Raw genomic sequence first — 17,540 nt, forward strand, 5'->3', positions numbered from 1 at the left:
ATGCGCAACAACTCTCTGATTGCCCATTGTCTCAATTCATTCATTCATTCACTACCACAACGAGTCCATCAGAAGTCGCATTAAGTCCATACATATGCGCAACAACTCTCTAATTGCCCACTATCCGAATTCATTCTTTCATTTACTACTTAATTGGAATGCAATAAAAAACGATAAATGATTATCTTAGATCCTAATGCACGAACAAATTTAGTAGTTATTTTTAGTGTTACTTTTTCTTAAGACATGTGCAATTCAAATTTCTCATGAACGATATTAATAAAATGGAAAAAAAATCAGAAAATACCTCTTGATTTTTAGATGGCTACCAAATTTCATAATTATCAAGAGGGGTGTCAAAGTAATATGTTAAGAATATGTCAAGAATAAAAAATATTTCTTTTTATTGAAAGTTTACAACCCAACTTCAACAATACATTCCCGACTTATGATCATAGGGACTTTTTTATTTTTATATTTTTTGCAGTATTAAGCAATAATTCTGTGTATGGAAATATTGTAATGATATTGTATACAGAACATGATATTATTATTGGCACGACAACTGTAATAAACCTCTATTATACACGAACTAAAAATCCGAATTTATTGAAAGGCTACAAATACTTTTACAAAAATCATTTTCGTTTTGCAGACTTACATCTATGTCTATTATTAAAATAATATTATAATAAATGACGAATGTTTTTAGGTGAGTGTATTCTTATGTAAGATTGGTGCAATACAAATAAATCAAACAAAATGGTAAAAAGTCCTCGCAAATAATTTTACAAACTGCATAGATATTATATATAATTTCTTTACATACAAAAATTATGACTATGTTTCTCAATACCTTTTCTAACGGTCACGCAAAGTAATTTGGCATAAATTAGTTTATGCGAGTTTTCATATTTCCGGCAATTATTTTATTATTTCGTTAATTTTGGCGTACGTACATTATCTCACATTTTTTGTTTTTTTTTTGTATCAAATAATGAATTCATTTTTAATTAAGATATTACATAAATGATCATTAGCAATTTAAAAAATATTTGGCTTTAAAAAATTAACTATTTAAAAAACATCTATTAGAAGATCGTGAGCGAAACTTGTGGAAAAAAACTCTTGCGAAATAGAATGGTAAAAAATTCCGAAATTTATTTCGCTTTGAATATTTAATTATTTAATAAATGGAAAAAATATACACTCTAAGTGAAATATTAAATATATAATTTCTTTATGAAAGATTCAAAATTATATTCTTGTATATATATATATATATATATATATATATATATATATATATATATATATAGTCCTTTAAATTTGTATTTATAAGTGGGATATAAAAGAGACACGACAAAAAGAGAAGACCACTATTTTTATTTTGATTTTATTACGAAACATACCTATAATATTTTATCATAAATTCTATAAAAGCTACAGGAAGGACTGACAGGATGGCCTCTAATAAAACCCAAGTTCTGCTTACTAGGTCTGATAAATAGATGATCTACGACCGCAATCAAGGTTCTGGGGCCGACATTTATAGTGACGCCAAGGACAAATATTGCCATAAACTATGTTAAGGGAAATGTGTATGTATTACTGGAATATGTTATTTCTTCTAACAGCTCTATTTCACTATTAATTAAAAATCAAAATTCTAAATGGGCATAGGTTCATTATGCAACTTAAAACTAGTCTTACAGAATTAACTTAAGATTATGTAGTTTAGTGAATTATAAACAATGGTAGAGTTGCGTCAGCGGCTTCTATGGTGGTATAATCGGGTCACTGGTTTGACAATCAGCAAGAATACTAGATATACAAATCCTAAAATTGATTAATATATTTTTGTTGCGAAATAATACACTAGAAGATTATTTGTATTTCCACATATAGCACTTATATTTAAACAACATACTTATAATATTCCATCTTAAAGTTTGATAGGCACATTGATATAACTGCTGGCAATTTATTAAGAAACTTAAAAAAGTTGCTACTCCGACAGCTGTCGTCTCTGGCCTAGGACTATCATGCTACCCAGCTACTTATAATCTCTTGATGTGGGCTTATTCTCCATATGCTTTGAGAATATATGCCCTGCAGAGGTATTTAAACAACATACTTATAATATTCCACCTTAAAGTTTGATAGGCACATTGATATAACTGCTGGCAATTTATTAAGAAACTTAAAAAAGTTGCTACTCCGATAGCTGTCGTCTCTGGCCTAGGACTATCATGCTACCCAGCTACTTATAATCTCTTGATGTGGGCTTATTCTCCATATGCTTTGAGAATATATGCTCTGCAGAGGTCTGCAGTGAATTATTACTGGCCTGGCCTGTACTACTAATGTAGGACAGGTTTTCGAGGAGTATCAAATCCATGTATACTACCTCAAAAATTATTCGGAGTAAAACGTTAAGTTAAATTATCACCCTTATCCAAGGAGATATGATGTCTCTCAGATGCTTGACAGAGTATTGCAGGCCAGAGTACCTGAGCCGAGAAATAAAATACTTGATCCACGAATATAATTAACCGATGTATTTACACACTAGCAGTCTACTAAACATGATCACTTACGACTACTCGAAATATTTACTTACACCCTATTTATTTATTTATCTATTACTATTCATATAGCGGGGACGCAACTCCCTGTATATTCGGCGGACCATGGTCACGGAAGATTCGCTTACCTCCCACGCGTCTTCAGAAATGTCGTGCATTGTGCCAGCTTGTGTCATTCCGGAATAACGGAGAACAGCTGGTTTTCGCGGCGTTATATCGTTCCAAACTCGAACAGTCAAGGGTGCACTAGAGAGTATAGCCATGTCTCAAAAAACAAATAACACTAACATAGGTGCCAGGCTAATTTGACCAGAAAAACTTCAGTTAAACAAATTAATAAGCTTTAAGCCATTTTGTGGATATGCGGCCTTTCAGTGCCGTTCTGTCTGTTCAAACCTTTTAAGACTACAGTGGTGGGTTCAAACACTAGAAAAAGGGCAGGCTACAAGGTTTATAAAAACCTACACTTTAATTCGATCCTTATTTGAGAATAGAATAGCAAACGTACAGCGTTCGAGTACTTACATGATAATCTCATAGGGCTATATAAATTATAAGAATTTTTACCTAATGCATATGCAACGATTAATTTTTTTAATCAAAAATTGAATTTTATTTTTTAACTATGTGTGTATTTTCATTACCCATATTATCTCCGAAAAAAAAATTATATTTAAGTGCTCTTAAAGATAATTTTCTATAAAAAAAACATAAATTCATCCATTTTGTCTCTTACGATAAGTAACAAATCGCTAATGTACAAATATATTGTGTATTGCTTCAATTTTTTGCTAGATGCTAGTTTAACAATATGTATAGAAAGTATATTTTTATGTGCGCTAATGGTTAAGTACCGCTGGTATATGTAGCTTTTACCAGTAATCCTTACAACAGACTACCTGATATGCTTTTGGTTTTACATACATAAATAACCTATTTAATCATTAAGTACGATATATCAATTAAATTAGTAATTTGCCTGCGTATTTCGTACGAATTGTTATATTAAGTATGGTGTAGGTACTTAATACATGTAGATATTTCGACATTTAAGATGTTACTTAATTTAATGAGCTGATTTAAAATTTCCTAAATTTTTATTTGGGTCGTCAGATCGAAATATATAATGTATCTAAAGTAACGAGTCTCTACATAGAAATTTCAACCCCTTACCTAACTGTAATCATGGCGGTTCTCTATAACTAGGCTAATTTTGAAAATTTAAAAATGTGATGTGATGAATGAAAGAGCCGGTTCGATTAATAACACATTTATTAATCGTCTGGTACAGTTTTTACCTTACTCTACAGCTTAAATTAATTAAAGATAAAACGTTTCGTGATTTCGTGTTGGAGAAAAATTACCGACTAACCCTTAAAACTAAAACTGGTCGTGTCTTTCTTTTCATACCACGTAAGTGCCGCGAGGAGCGCTTATTGGTCCGTCTGGTAGTGGCTACTACCATAGTGCTAGGGCCGGGCACTTTATTGACATTTGTTACAGTGGTATTTTTTTCCCTTATTGAGGTAATAAAATGTGTTTAGAGTTTTAACATTCTTGGGTATATCGGAACCAAAGGTTAACTTTAGACCCAAAAGGATGGTTTTATCATCGGCAATTATCAAATTCGGAGTATTTATATAACAGTACTGCCAGAGGTAAGGTCAAAATCAAACCGTGGCCCCTTAAATGAAACTAAGTTTATGGCTAGGGATTACGGGTTCGGCTTATGCCAATCCTTAAATATTTTTTTTTCTAATTTTAAAACCAAACGTAACGAAATAATTGACGAATATGTGAAAGTTGTCAAAGATCGACAGGCAACACCTTATTTCTATAGGTAGCAATTTCTTGAAATCATTGTTTATATTGAAACATATCAGCCATTCTTTCTCTAAGAGACTACACAAAAAACAAGACAAAAGTAAAAAACTCCGAAGGAGCGAAACACGTGTATTATATATGTGTCTTTTTAAGAAATTATATAAACATATGTTTTTGAGACCCTGAGTTGAAATTTTTTACTTTTGACTTGTTTTTATCGTTGTTTATAATCATATTTTTCACCAAGTTTCATTCATTTTTGACGGATTTGTTACCAACAGAATAGAGGGGCGGGAAATTGATATAGTCGGTTGACCTCGCCAAGAATTTTTACGCTTGGCAACTAAAGAACGTCAAATGTGACGATCGAAGTTCTTTTGGTATTAATTAAATGCAGCTATTTTGTTAAATAAGCCATATAAACTGCCAACCATTTATTTTTTTTTTCATTTTCTTAATATTTCTAAGCAACACCTTTTTTCAAATAAATCATTAGTTTTGCTTTTTATGTTTTTTATTGACAGCCTATCGAAACCCAATGGAAATGACAGTTTAAAAAACTTTACTTTAGACAAAACTACTTCCACTGGTCAGTTGCGTACCATTCAGTTATAATACAGGACGTTGGTTTTGAAATAAGATACTAGGCATTGAGAACTCTTATATGACAACTTATATAAAAATTTATAATTAAAAAAAAACTACAAATGTCAACGGACGTATACGAGCGTTATTTTAAACAACACGTCAAATTAAATATACAGGGGGACGTTTAACTATGCATTTACTGAAGTTCTGTCAATCACCTCCTCACCTCCAGCTAACCTCACTTTAATATGTCAAATGGGAACCCCCATCGTGTGATACATCATAGTAAGCAGCGTAAAATTCTCTATTCAATGGTACCAAAAAAAATAAAATCGGTAAATGTGTAAGCAAATAGTTGGCGAAAATGTCTAAAAATAATGAATATTTTATTTACGGCAAACTTTGGTATTTTAAATGAATACTTTTAGTGTGGTACCTACGTCATTTTAAAATTCTTACATTTTTTATAATAGATCATCAAAAAAAAAATACAAGCAATTTAGAAGTTAAAATGTGTGGTAACAAACAGTACATTTAGTTCAAGCAAATTATTTATTTTTTAGTAGTAAAGTAAGTAAAGTAAAGTAAAGAATGTGTACCGATATTTGCGAGAAAAAAGAGTGTCTTCAGTGAAAAAGTGAAAAAATTTTTTGCAAAAATCTTTGCAGTCTTATATCTTTGTATGTGTATTTATTTCACTTATATTTTTTGCGAAACCTACCTAATAGGTACAAAAAAACACTGCAATACCTTACATTTTTAAGGCGTTTTAAAAGGCTTTTTATTATTGTTAAAACTGTTAGTTTGACGCGTGCAATTTTTCAATTTTAGTTAAAACAGTGAGTTAATAAAATGGCGTATACGTAGCCGAAAGAATAGAAATAATTTTCCTTTATGGAGCTCCCGCGCACTACACTTTGGTAGTTCGAGAGTGGATTGATGAAAATTTTCGAGAAAAGTGGATTGGCAGACGTGGTGCAATCGAATGACCTGCGCGGTCTTCCGGACCTAACCCCACTAGACTTTTTTCTTTGGGGCTACTTAAAAAGCAAAGTTTATAAAACCCCACCTAAGAGTATTGAGAATTTAAAAAATAGAATATTTCAAGAATGCAGAGAAATTAGCGGACAGACCCTTGCCAATGTTCGTAAGAAGTTTGAAAATAGGCTTTTTTATTGTCTTGCTAATAACGGCGCGCATTTTGAACATTTAATAAAATAAATTTGTTAAACTAATTAAATTTGTTTTTCTACCCTACCGATTTACACTTTAATTGCTTCTTGGTCAATCAAGTTTATTTTTTTTTACAACCATTGATAGCATAATGAATGCCCTTTAAAATAATGTATCACACCATGGGGTAGCCATTTGACATACCATAGTTTGGCGTAAATAAAATATTCATTATTTCTAGACATTTTCGCTAACTATTTGCTTACACATTTACCGATTTCATTTTTTTTGGTACCGTTGAATAGAACTTCTTGACAGAACTTGACAGAACTTCAGTAAATGCATAATTAAACGTCCCCCTGTATATCTAATTTGACGTGTTTTTTTTTTTTTTTTTTTTTAAGAAAGTTATTAAGGGTGGATCGTTTTGAAATTAAAGCACTGTATATGCAATGTTATCGCATTGCGAGATGTTTTAAGTCACAAGTCTCGAAAAGAGACTGTTGCTATCGGTCAGGTCTAAATTTTTTTATATTTCTTCTCATGTTTTAATGTTTACACATTCAGATTTATTAAAAAATTACTTTCAACAATATGTTAAAAAAAATAGATACTCCATTTTCACCTTATATATTCACACTGGGAATAATAATTAGTAATGTGTTTATTTAGTCGTCACCTTAAAATTTCTCATTAAAACTTCGTTGGAACTAATTGGTAGTTAACTTATTGAATTAAATAATCATTTAGTTTCAATGAATATTGTTTATTATGTCATTACAAGCTACTTCCTGGCCATATTTCCAAATTAAACGATAATGCTTTTGTAAGTCCCTTATTATTAGTTTTTCATTAGTGTTTTTTTTCTGCAGCCCTATATTGGATTTAATTAAGAGTCACTTAATTCAAAAGAGCTTTATGACTGATGCGTCCTTCTTTCTATATTTTGTTTATCTTTTTTATTTACATTGACATATAACGTAGGCAGTTATTTCTGTATCAAGACGATATCTTGAGATGATGGAATCGCCAAGTTTATCAGTACTCTGTTCGGGATACTTCTCACTGGCTATAAACAATAAGTTTATCATTTTTGTATTTTTGCATGTCAATGCATTTCAACTTTTGCTGTATATACCGTACATAATATAGGTTCTTTTTTTACTTAAAATTAGGAAAAATTCAAAGTTTTATACTATACTTAATAATGGACTTTTGATTCTACATAGTGTTTCAATAGGAATATGATATATTTTAAATGCATATAAAAGTTGTACAGGAGATGCCAGAAAATCCATAATTTATATGTATATCGCCCTCTATTCAACTGAAATACAGTTACAAATTGTTCGAAATTATTTATTTATTTATTTCAACATCAAATTTGAAGGCATTGATTAAAAAGTATAATTAATTCAAAATATTTTAAAATAATGAAAAACGCCAGAGCATGTCAGGAAAACTCATGTCGGCATACGACATGATTTTTGTTTTCGGATTTTGTATTGGTGATGCTGCAAAATAGAATATGACAGAAGATTATTTAATTTTAAAGCATTTTCAAGATTTTTTAAATACCTTCAAAAACATGGTACATACCTACAGTAAAATTAATGAACATCAAGAAATGTCCCATTTATAAAATATCAAGAACCTACATTTGAAGAAACTGCATATTCGAAAATCAAAAACATGCACGAATAGCCCTAGCATACATTTTCAGTTAATGTATGCTGTGGATTCTATGACCTGTTAAATCTTATATTTTTCCAAATAGTTTTAGATAAAGGAAAAAAAAATCTCATTTTAACCCCAGAAATATTTTCCACAAATATTTGTATTAAATTGTAATAATGAAATTTCTTATATTTTTTTATATATTCTGCCTCTTGATTTTAAGTAAGGGCAATTTGAAGAGTTGAAATAGTCTTTGTCTGATTTTTTTTCAACCTTTGGTTATTCAAGTAAAAATTATAATTGTTTTGACCTTGGTTTGGCCAATAAAACAGTCTTATAACCAAGCTAGTCGAATCGACACACATTTTGATGGACTAAAGGTCCATCAAAGTCGCTTGAAACAATTAACTTGCTTAAAACTGATTTTATTTTTTACAGACATTACAAAGAGACAATAAAGCCATTATATCAGTATTATATTTACCTTTTAAATAAAACTTCTATAACTTTAATATAATTTGTTGTATTCGAAAAAGGCTGCGAAGTACAAGCCGTCTGCGTAATATTAAGTTATCTTTTTTAGAGATATCTAATGACATACATTTCATCACTAACTATCAGAAAATGTAAAGAATATCAAATGTTACTTTCTATGAAATAAGTGAAGGCTTGATACGATAAGATATGTATCTGCGACGTCTTAGGAATATTAGATATCATACATATTTAAAAATATATAGACTGTTTGATTTAAAAAATTAATCTAATAAGAAACCCAAAAATTATATTTTTTAGCTCAAGGTTTTTTGGTATATCTTATACAAGGACAATGTCTATTATGTCTAAGTAGGTCTAGGACGCCTGAAAAAAGCCACTACCAAATTTTGAAACTTAAAGAGATAAATAAATTTCATCGGCTTCAAGATTTCTTTGAGATGTCGAAATGACTAACAAATGGCAAGCGGTGAATGGCTCGGAACTACTATTGCAAGATAGTGTTTTTTGTAAGTACCTATTATTATGTTTAAACTTTGGCGCAAGTTCTTAGGTGGGTACTTATATTTGATTTTAAGGATTTTATTTTAAGCGTAGATTATTAATTAGATATTACATTAAAATCGGTAGATACTTACATTTTTAAAAGTTACAACACATTCTGAAATGTCCACATATTCAGTAATGTTTACTGTATACAGGTTGGGGAACTGAAAATTACGCATTGTCCTAAATAATGACAGCACCGCTTCCGTTGTTTTTGTGAATGTTTTACTGAATAACAACAATATTCTTGTCATGCCTCATTTTGCTGTGTGAATGCACCCTGCACTGTTAAATTTTAATTTTATTTTTGTACGATATTTAAATTTTTCTACTTTTATCAGAGTTCATATTTTATTTTTATTACAATATATAGAACATAATGCTTTAATTTTTTATTTTACAATACAAAGCATAATACATATTTTAGAATTACGATTCTATGTGGATTGTACATTGATGTATGTGAAGCCTGCATCAAAAAATATTCTAGAAATAACTGATGTTTAGAGTATTTTAGGAAATTTCATTGCAAGTAATACAGTTATCTCCATTAAAGTCAGACGCTTACTAATTTCGTACTGAAAAACAACGCGTAGCAGGCGAGTAGCAGAGCACATGAAGAGCATGCGTGCACGTTACCATATTTCGCCTTTAGGTACCTCTCTATGCATAATAATCGATTCTTCAACCTGTATATGATTTAAAACTGAAGTCTAATCAGTACTCGGGATTGCTTACCTTCTGGCACCTAAAAAGGTTTAAGGAAAAAAACTCACATCAGAATAGGTTTGCTCAAATTATTTTAATTGAGCGCCACTATGAAACTTTGGTTACACCACCTATTTTATCTCTTATTATGCTATTTGGTTTTCCTTAAATTTAAGGAACCTGTCATAATGGTTATTAAAGTGCTGACCGATATAGAAATCAGCATGAATAGCTGCTAAGTAGAGCCAAGAACAATAAAGCACCAAAAGTAAATTGTATTGTATTGCTAAAGTAGGAGGCTTTTGTGGAATGTAGATGTATCTTTTTTCATATACTTTATTAAGTCTCAAAAATAATCAATCACGTTGGAAATCTGGCAAGTAGGATGTACACGTACGACTACGCTTTCTTAAGATCAACTCAAGATTTTTTTCTCTAAAATCTATGACAGGCAACACCGCATAGTATTCTACACTTCTAATGCGTTCTAAGCCCATCTCACACAAACTTGTATAATGTTTAGCATAGACGCATAAGACCGTAAATGACGTTATAATCCCAAAACCACGAACTTAATAATTATACCTGGACTGCTAATGCATATGGCCACGAGACCCAAAAATGACCACTGCCTGGTGGCCGCCATTTTTATAGTGGTTGTCTCCTTTTGATGTTGGTCACTCTGAACATTTTCAGTGTTGCCGACAAAAAATCATCATCTGCAACAGGTGATATGGCTTCATCCTTATTTAATACGTGGATAAATGTATCACTATCCTTATTTAAACGTATTTGGTTCACTCATACTCAAAACCGAATTATTGTAAATTGTGTGTCTGTGTTTATGCTAGAATAATATATAAAGTTGTTTATTTTTACGATATAAACCCTTGCTAATTACAAATTCTCATAAAGTCATCTATATTTTGATTTTTATAGATGGTTTTACCTATTAATGTGGAAATACTGTGCATAGAAGGAAAGTAAAAGTCGTAATAATAAAAATAGAAATAAAATAAAAGTGTTTTTAATTGAATTTATTGAGTAAATACAAGCAAAAATTTAAATAAAGATCAAGTTTTTCATGGTACGAGGATTTATAAGATTTAAGTTCAAGTTTAGATTTATAAGATTCAAGATTATTAGAATATTAAAGCAAATATTCTAAAAGACATGCATCTATCCCGAGTTAATTGCAACTTTTTCTCATTTTAGGTGAGGATTACTTGCTTTCATACATTTTAACAAAATTCTGAAAGAATTACAAGAAAAATTATAGATCTAATGCAACTGTCTTAAATTCTTAACTAAAACTAAAAGTAACTTTCTATTTTGTATTTGTAAACATAACCTCTCAAAAACTTTAATTGTTTTGTTTTCCTACAATTGGCACACCTGGAATTTGTCAGAATGACCAACATCGAAAGGACACAATCACGCAAAATGGCGGCCCCTTAGTAGTGGTCATTTACTTTACATTGAATTGGCAGGCCAGGTATATTTGTTAAGTTCGTGGCCAAAACACACAAATTACATACCGTAAGAAATGTGTCTTCAACCGCCTTTTTAAAAAATGAAATTTTTTGAAATTTTATGGAAAATCCTTACGTAAAACCAATTAACCACCACCCGTCTGGGGTGGCCTTAAGTCGTTCATAACGTCAACTCATATTATCACCCTTAGGTCTGTTTTATAAGCATAAACCAGGATTGCAAATTAGAAAATCTGGATTTATTTCTTTAAGTTTTAGGAGTCCATAGACTCCTTAGTATACCATAGTACGGTTATACATATATACATTAAAATGGCCTGGAAGATAAGGACAAAAAGCCTTTTTATTTTTTGAACAAAAAATAAAATGTTTCCAAGATAAATTGTGTTTATATTATTCTTGGTCATTTCTTTGAACATACCTTGCCACATTTCTTATATTAAGAAATTCTTATCGACATTAAATAAATAGTTAAAATTTTTCAAGACGTGTTTTGTAAACTGATAAGTGCATTCAGTACAATTTTGCTGTTAGTATAGTGGGACTTTATTCTTATACGTAAAATATAGTCAATATGCAAAGGCAATACGTGAAACTCAGTTGAGTAATGAGGTGTTAGTATGATACAGCTGAAAGTTGTTATTAGGAAGGGTCATGGCAGGTATTTGAAGCGACTGATAATGTGAGAGAAAGACATACTGATTCAATAAGTTTCAGTATCGGTTTATCGGTTTTAAGAATACGCGTATTACGAAATCCCAATATTAAGTCCAACCAGCTAAGAAGTAAGCTGCAACATGTTCATGGCGTTAGCGTCATTGCTCAAACAATAATTGATTCAAACTATATTCCTATATAGTGTGGCAAACCTGGCAGCGCGACTCACTTGCAAATCATTTAAGAAGTTGGCAGGTATCAATGGGGAACTTTCATGGTTTGGGGAAAAGGTCTGATGGGTTTTTGAACTAATCTGATTCCCATTGAGCGAGTTTCCAACAGTTGTTCCCAAGGGTTTTTAACAGCAAACGAATATTAGGATCAAATTCTGGAACCCATTGTTTATCCACGCGCTACAGGATTTGGTGAAAAATATGTACTTAATGCACGTCCGTATGTTGCAAGAACCTCTACAAACTTTTTGCAGCAGTTTCAGGTATTGCCATGGTCTCCGCAGTACTCTGACCTATATCCTATCTTAGAAAATAGTGTTTCAGGCAAGAAAAGAATTGTTGAACTTTATGCAAGAAAAAACGACATTGACAATTTATGTAGTGTATATATTTTCAACGTATATTGAAATATATAGACTTTGGTTATACACTCTAGTAATAAAGACTTTTTTCTTTATTAACTTTTTTTTACATTTTGTTACTTTCAATATTTTACTTCTTTAAATTGTCATACATTATAAGTACCCCGATTGACTTTCTTCACTTCAGATGTGTATATTATCAATAACATAACCCACAAATGCTAGTGATGTAAGTTATATTATTTCAAAATAAGCCTTCAGTTAAGATGAAAATAAGGAAGTACCTACTTAATTATGTATACATATTTACCGATTTCAAATATAGGAACCGATTGCATTTTATTTTGCATATACCTTTATTTATTTATAAATCAGAAATGTAAGTAATTAATAAACTGGCATAATTATTGTGTTATGATTGTTGATTCAAATTGAAAAAATACCTGGCAGTCTTAAACATAATGATTTTAAATCTTACTTTATATGGTGAAGATTTCATATTGTAATTTTTTACAAAAAATTATACAAAGTTATTAAATTTATTAAATTTTTTACAAAGAAAATCCATGTCAGCCAAGTCAATATGCAATAAAAGGCTTTAGCTGAAGTTTTTTCCACTTATCTAGCAATACTACTTATAAGTACTTTTTTGTCTCTTTATAATAATATGTCTTTTTCATATGCCATTTGAATAAAAAAACATGACTGTAGTTTTAGAATGTATATCATGTTATCTAAAATATGTATATATAGATGTAGTTTCATTTGATTCATATTTTAGTTTAGATTAATTTTTATTCAAGTGACCTATTTTATTAAGTATTACATCTTTAATGAAATATATTAAAAAAAAAACATTTAAAATAACTTCATATGCTCAATTATTGAAAAGAAACTATTAATAAATTTCCATCTCAAACCAATAATTGAGCATATTATATAATTGAAAAACCTGTTTCTTTTTTCTTTGTACATACTGTATATATGTATCAATATTTATCAGTAGATATTTTTTATGTATATATTTATTTCGGTTTAAAGATTTTTTATTTATATTTAGGATTTAGTTAAAAAAATATAATACACAATATTGATTGAAGATTTTATATACATTTTTATTTGTTATTGTATTTTTTGTTAAAATATTTCAATACTTTTTCTAATCCAGATTATATATGCACTTAATTGCTTGAAATCGCATACTACTTAAATACAATACATTGAAACGTATTTATTTATCCATTACTTTTTTATTATACCAAGTAATACGTATATACATATTAAATAAACATATAAGTAACGTATTAATATATCTTAATATTTGTAAGTTATACATTATATAGGTTTAGTTTAAAGGCCTCCAGGTGTAAGTTTGTGCGAAAGTATACAGTTACTTCATGATATATTCAGATATTGTGCCCAATGTTGATGAATTTATGCTGCCCTTAATTCTTAGAACCTCTCAAATAAATGAGGAACCAACTAGAGTCCCACAGATGTATCACACACTAATCAGATGCTATGTTTTTAAATTTTCAAGATGAATTTGTTTCTAAGCGTACAATAGATGTCCGATTTTCAGATCACAAACCAGTTTTTTGTCAGTTAAGTATAAAAGTCGAAAGTTTTAATCAAGAGTTGTAATCAAAGTTAATACTAGGAATTTTATAAATTTTAATCACAATCAATTTTGGCATGATTTGAATCAAATCACTTGGAATCACTTCTACAATAATTCTCAATGTATCATTTCTATTACAAGATATTATCAAGTTTTTTGATGTACATGCAGCAATTTACAATATGTGAGTTAATAAATCAAGGGGCACTCGGTTAACAGATGTTATTATAAGATTATGATAAAAGAGGGGGACCTGGCTTTTGCGAAATTTATAAAAAGTAAAAGTGAGGCTGCCAAATTAATGTAAATGAGGTACGTAATTTCAGAAGCAAGACAAAAAATAACACAAACAAAATGTTTTCTTTTAGTGATAAAAAAGGCTGAAAGACTCTTAGTAGCTTCGGGTTGAATGGTAGAGCCCAAGCGGATTTTCTTCCTAATTTGAATCTACCAAATCTTAATAGTTTTTTCTCGGCAGTAGTTAATAGGAAAAATTCCGAATGTCAAAACACAGGTCTGATGTATCAAAATTTAAATAAATTTAGAAATGACAGTTTTTACTGTGCGTTAGTTGCAGTAAATGACGTAAGCTCTATTATTTTTTAAAATATAGAATCAAACGCACCGGAAAATGACACCATTGGACACATGAGGACGTTGAATAATTGGTTTCACTACTTTTACTACAAGTATTCCACATATTAATTTTTTATTTAAACAAAGGTTATTTTTCTGTAGAAGAACTCTATTATATGCTCACTTCCAAAAAAGTCAGAGATATTTAGCATTTAAGACGTGATAGTTTATTACGAATTTTATCGAAAATCCTAGAGAAGATTGTATTTATGCACAAGCAACAAGATACTCAACTTGGACTATATCGGGTTTGATATATGAAAGCGGTATTTTTTTTATGATCGAAATTAAAAAGTTATTATGGATAGTTTAATTTGTTTTCAGAAATAGCCTGTCAGCTATAGTATTTTGCTTATGACTTACAATTGTATTTTGTTTTAAATTTAATCAAGCTCTAGAGGCCCACACACTCAGGGTTAACCGGGATCTTATGGAAATTTACAGATTTTCAAAATCTCATAATTTAAATCTTAATGCAAAAAATTGTAATGAACGTTGTTTGGTAGTAAATAATATAAGGAACGCCTTTTTCGAGGTAATTTTAAGCCTCGAATTTTGCAAGAAAAGATTCCAAATATCACATTAATTTGAAACCAAAGTTTCATCCTTGGTTCGGACCTGAACTTCAGGAGCCACGTTTAAGTTTATTTACTTAAATAAAAGTCTTATTTAATTAAAGAAAAAAAACTTTGTAAGCGTGTGATTTTCCCAATTTTTAATTATGCCAGTATATGTGTATGGTTTTTTTATATTTACTGTCGAACACTCAAATCCAAAAGGTGTATTAAAATAGAGTGGAGTATTAAAAAGGTGGTTAAAATAGAGCAAAGAAATCCATGAAAGTGAATTCGGGCCCCCAGCAACTTTCAATATGTAAGTTCAAAACAGCCCTTTTTCGAGGAAGTTTTTTTCGTATACGTTTGTTAAACTTTATAATAATATAGACAACTTTACAACAGTTTAAAGCCACCTACTTGCAAAATAAAGTTAAAAACTAAACTGCTTGCTGTTTTTATTGATTCCTAATTGTTATAAAATAGCAAAACATGTTGGGTGTGACTCGTTTAAAAAAAAACTGAAATTGAAATATGTAGAATGTGAAATGTATATCTGCCTGGGATCTCTAATGTTTTAAACAAGTAATCAATATATCTATCTATATTGATTATTTTTTTGGCATATATGTTATAGAAATATAGCAGATTAAGATTAGATTCTGCAAAAATATAGAGAGTTTTATTTGAAGAGGGAGATTGAAAAGCACACAAATCTAAAAAGTAATAATAAATAGAAAATAGTAATAAAATACAAAAAGGAGAAGATATTAAAGCTAGAAAATGCAATCTTCTCAATTAAAAAGACAAATATTATAAATATATAAAAAAAATATTACAGTAGGTCAAGTTATTACCAAAAACAAAATTAAAAATTAACAAGATCAAAAGCTTGCGCCACATAAGAGAGTTTATAGTCAAATTCACTTTTTGAAATAGGCATTAAAATATTGAGGTTTTGTCTGGTATTATAACAGAAGAGCATTAATATCTTTAAATTTCTAAATACAGACCTACAGTTCTCTAGGTGATTTACGACAAACATACCTACATAGAATTGAAAGATATTGGCTACAGCAGCCCTAAAAAGTAATTACATAGCGCAAGTGGTTTCAATAAGAGAATGATACACTGATTTAGTAGCTTCAAATTCAAGATCACAAGGCTAAAAATGTGGTCTTGAAATTTCAGCCATTGTCGATCAAAACTCTAAAAAAATTGTTACAGTTCTTTATCCTGTATATTTATCTGATCAGTGCCAATAACTAAGTGTTATTGGCACTGTTTGGAGAAATCAAAGAAGACCGTCTTAATTGACGTAACCAAAATATTTGTATAATATATATTTTTTAGAGAATATATAATTAATTATTAATTATGTATAATCAACATGTCAAGATTGTCTTAAAATTATCATTTTTTAAAATAAGAATATTCCTGTAATATAAACATTAATAGATGTATACATTTATATGAATCTTATAATGCATTGCTTATTCCCGTAGCTATTACCTACAAAATTGTCTAAGTTGATTTTTTATGCTCTTACAGAGCCATATACTATTAAAATAAAAGATTTAAAATGCTTATATACTCTTAGATTCTGCAAAAATGTCTACATAAATAATAACATTAATTTATCATAAAATCAAACTAACCTATATATAATTCCTTTTCCTTATTCCCTTCATTGACCATGCCCACTACAATATTTTAATAAACAGTAAAATACGTAAAACAAAACTGTTTTTTTAAGAACTAGAAGAGCGATTGGGTTCTTTTCGCGAACGACCGATTCTCTGCACTGAAAGTAGCCGCCAAGAATGTACAAGAAATCCGCAGGAAATCGCGGCTTAATGACAGTTACCTTTGATATTAGACGAAGCCTGCCTACTTAGATCATGGGAGTGCAATTTTCACGTCCTATGAAATCCATCATCAAGCCTTAGAGCTCCGCAGAATCGTGTTTTTTGGAAACCGATCGATACTTGTGGGGAAAAGCAGAGTTGTCAAGTTTCAATTATATGTTTCCCATGCTGCAGTATTAGAAAAGGCATTTTTATATTTATGAACAAGACAATAAAAAAATGCAGCCTATTATTAAATGAAATAAAGAGTGTTGGCAACATTACGCCCTTAATGACTAGTTGCTTGCATATTTCTTAAAAACCCATTAGTTTTCATTTCTTTCTAATTTCATTTAAATTGTATTTCAATTTTAATAATTTACGCTTCAATAATACGCTAACCTTTAATAAGGAAGTCCTTATTTTCTTCAAAATTTTATTAAGGGTTAGCGTACCATGTGTTTAAGAACTGAGTAAGTATTCTGACCTAAGCACAATAATACACTATTTATTAATATTTTCAATTAAAATAAAGACA

General features: G+C 29.8%; 1 protein-coding gene across 1 annotated transcript in view; it reads right to left on the reverse strand.

The window, feature by feature from the left end:
- The window catches only part of LOC126737764 (estradiol 17-beta-dehydrogenase 11-like), a 60,429-nt gene extending 43,450 nt beyond the window's left edge, over window positions 1–16,979 (reverse strand). Inside the window, exon 1 of the mRNA XM_050442807.1 lies at window positions 16,814–16,979. The gene's annotated coding sequence lies outside the window, so the exon portion shown is untranslated. The remainder of the gene's footprint in view (window positions 1–16,813) is intronic.
- Window positions 16,980–17,540: the final 561 nt, after the last annotated feature.

This window comes from Anthonomus grandis, chromosome 6 (genome assembly GCF_022605725.1).
Source record: "Anthonomus grandis grandis chromosome 6, icAntGran1.3, whole genome shotgun sequence".
Taxonomy (NCBI): domain Eukaryota; kingdom Metazoa; phylum Arthropoda; class Insecta; order Coleoptera; family Curculionidae; genus Anthonomus; species Anthonomus grandis.